Source organism: Oncorhynchus nerka, unplaced genomic scaffold, assembly GCF_034236695.1.
Source record: "Oncorhynchus nerka isolate Pitt River unplaced genomic scaffold, Oner_Uvic_2.0 unplaced_scaffold_3415, whole genome shotgun sequence".
NCBI classification, from domain to species: Eukaryota; Metazoa; Chordata; class Actinopteri; order Salmoniformes; family Salmonidae; genus Oncorhynchus; species Oncorhynchus nerka.
Window position 1 is genome coordinate 1 of NW_027037880.1, and position 3,472 is coordinate 3,472.

General features: G+C 46.2%; 1 long non-coding RNA gene across 1 annotated transcript; it reads left to right on the forward strand.

The window, feature by feature from the left end:
* Positions 1 to 598: 598 nt before the first annotated feature.
* LOC135566767 (uncharacterized) lies at positions 599 to 3,191 on the forward strand. Its single transcript, XR_010462178.1, has 3 exons — positions 599 to 699; positions 1,084 to 1,395; positions 3,046 to 3,191. It is a non-coding gene; the product is annotated as an uncharacterized LOC135566767 (long non-coding RNA).
* The last annotated feature ends 281 nt before the right edge of the window (positions 3,192 to 3,472 follow it).

A 3,472-nucleotide genomic window follows, 5' to 3' on the forward strand; every position in this document is an offset into this window, starting at 1 on the left:
ACTGGAGGGCCTCCCGGGTGGCGCAGTGGTTAAGGGTGCTGTACTGCAGCGCCAGCTGTGCCACCAGAGACTCTGGGTTCGCGCCCAGGCTCTGTCGTGACCGGCCGCGACCGGGAGGTCCGTGGGGCGACGCACAATTGGCCTAGCGTCGTCTGGGTTAGGGAGGGTTTGGCCGGTAGGGAAATCCTTGTCTCATCGCGCACCAGCGACTCCTGTGGTGGGCCGGGCCGGGCGCAGTGCTAACCAAGGTTGCCAGGTGCACAGTGTTTCCTCCGACACATTGGTGCGGCTGGCTTCCGGGTTGGATGGCGCTGTGTTAAGAAGCAGTGCTGCTTGGTTGGGTTGTGTATCGGAGGACGCATGACTTTCAACCTTCGTCTCTCCTGAGCCCGTATGGGAGTTGTAGCGATGAGACAAGATAGTAGCTACTAAACAATTGGACACCACGAAAAAGGGGTAAAATTAAAAATGTAAAATAATACCACTGGAGGAAAAAGTCTTGAGTGGGGAGGGCGTTGATATCTTTTCCAATACAGTTGAGAATAATGAGCGGAGATTTGGATGAGAGGAAAATCGCGGAAATAGGAATTGAAATCTATGTCCACTGATGACCTCACGTTGTAGCTTGTGCCAGTCACCTGATCCATTTCCTCCTTCCAGGTATCCCGACTGGAACGTGGAAACTGTCGCTGTATCACGGTGAGTCTCCAACCTGTACTGTGCTCTATAATAGAAGGTCATTAAATGTCCCTTCGATTTAGGTCACTGCTGACTGAATGCTTTAGCAAGTTGAGTCTTAAAGTATATAAGTCTGGAAGTATATAAACACTCCTCTTTTCATCCTTTACGTTACCAACCAGAATAACTTCATCAGCCTGACCACCTCTTCCTTCTCTCACCCTCCTCTCCCTTCTCTCTCTCCTTTCCTCCCCTCTCTCTCCTTTCTCTCTCCTTTCCTCCCCTCTCTCTCCTTTCCTCTCTCTCCTTCCCCCCTCTCTCTCCTTTCCTCCCTCTTTCTCCCTTTCCTCTCTCTCCTTCCCTCCCTCTCTCTTCCTCCCCCTCTTTCTCCCCTGCTCCTAGTAGAAATGAAAGCATCCAGTTGTCCTCCAAGCGCCGTCGGACAACACGCTCCGCCTCCCGTTCTTCATCCTGGTCTCGCTCTCCTTCTCCTCTTCGCGCCTTCTCCTACCACACCCCTTCCTCCTCTACTCGCCGACCTCGATCCAGGGAACGATCCAGGGAACGATCCCGCGAACGTCGACACAACACCACCACCCGGCGTTCCCGGTCTCCGGGTTCACTTCGGGGCAGGGAGAGAGAACGTGACCCTCCGGCCTCGTCGTCTTCCCACCGGGATCAGGAACGTCGACCTCAGACAGCCTCTTCATCCCGGAGGTAAGATTACAGACTTTTAAATTAGTTAACATGTATGAATATTCCTCTCTTTAATGAGTTAACATGTATGAATATTCCTCTCTTAACTTCTCTGGGACGGTAGCGTCCCACCTAGCCAACATCCTGTGAAATTGCATGGCTCCAAATTCAAAACAACAGAAATACCTTAATTAAAATTCCTCAATTAAAATTCCTCAAATATACAAGTATTTTTCACCATTTTAAAGCAACTCTTGTTGTAAATCCAGCCACACTGTCCGATTTCAAAAAGGCTTTACTGCGAAAGCAAACCAAAAAATTATGTTAGGTCACCACCTAGACACAGAAAAACACAACCATTTTTCCAGCCAAAGAGAGGAGTCACAAAAAGCTGAAATAGAGATAAAATGAATCACTAACCTTTGATCTTCATCAGATGACACTCATAGGATTTCATGTTACACAACACATGTATATTTTGTTCGATAAAGTTCATATTTATATCCAAAAATGTCAGTTTACATTGGCGCGTTATGTTTAGTAGTTCCAAAACATCCAGTGATTTTGCAGAGAGCCACATCAATTCACAGAATAACTCATAATAAACATTGATAAAAGATACAACTCTTATGCATGGAATTATAGATACACTTCTTCCTAATGCAACCGCTATGTCAGATTTGTCTTTAAACTACGGAAAAAGCACACCATGCTATAATCTGAGTACAGCGCTCAGACACAAAAACAAGCCATACAGATACCCGCCGTGTTGTGTAGTCAACAGAAGTCAGAAATAACATTATAAATATTCACTTACCTTTGATGATCTTCATCAGAATGCACTCCCAGGAATCCCAGTTCCACAATAAATGTTTGTTTTTGTTCGATAATGTCCATCATTTATGTCCAAATGCCTCCTTTTTGTTTGCGTTTAGTACACAATCCAAACTCACGATGCGCGGGCAAGTCCAGGCGAAAGTTCAGACAAAGTTACAGTTCGTAGAAACAAATACCTTAGAGTTTAGCCCGGTAATCCAAATTCATGAAGCTCGATCACTAGGAGCAGACGAAAAGTCAAAAGTTCCTGTTTACAGTCCGTAGAAACATGTCAAACGATGTATAGAATGCATCTTTAGGATGTTTTTAACATAAATCTTCAATAATGTTCCAACCGGAGAATTCCTTTGTCTTTTAGAAATGCAGTGAAATGCAGGTCCTTCTCACATGAACGTGCGTGACCAGCTCATGCCACTCTGGCAGACCTCTGACTCAGTCCCCCTTTCATTCGCCCACTTCACAGTAGAAGCCTGAAACAAGGTTTGAAAGACTGTTCTAGTGGATGGAAGTGCATTATGACCTGATAGAAACTGTATTTTCGATAGGCAATGAGTTGGAAAAACTACAAACCTCAGATGTCCCACTTCCTGGTTGGATTTTTTTCTCAGGTTTTCTCCTGCCATATGAGTTCTGTTATACTCACAGACATCATTCAAACAGTTTTAGAAACTTCAGAGTGTTTTTCCCCCCAAATCTACTAATTATATGCATATTCTGGCTTTTATGGCTGAGGTAGTTTACTCTGGGAACCTTATTCATCCAAGCTACTCAATAATGCCCCCCAGTCCCAAAGAAGTTAAATGAGTTAATATGTATGAATATTCCTTCATCCAGGTCGCGCTCTAGGAGCTATGAGCGGGAGAGAGCGAGGGAACGTCGGGAGACGACGAGGAGGAGCAGCCTGCCGAAGTCTAACAGTGCTGAGAGACTGGCCAAGAAACTACTGGAGTCATCTGGTGAGACACACACACACACACTGGAGTCATCTGGTGAGACACACACACACACACACTGGAGTCATCTGGTGAGACACACACACACACACACTGGAGTCATCTGGTGAGACACACACACACACACACTGGAGTCATCTGGTGAGGCACACACACACACACACACACTGGAGTCATCTGGTGAGACACACACACACACACACACTGGAGTCATCTGGTGAGACACATACACACACACACACACACTGGAGTCATCTGGTGAGACACACACACACACACACCCTGGAGTCATCTGGTGAGGCACATAC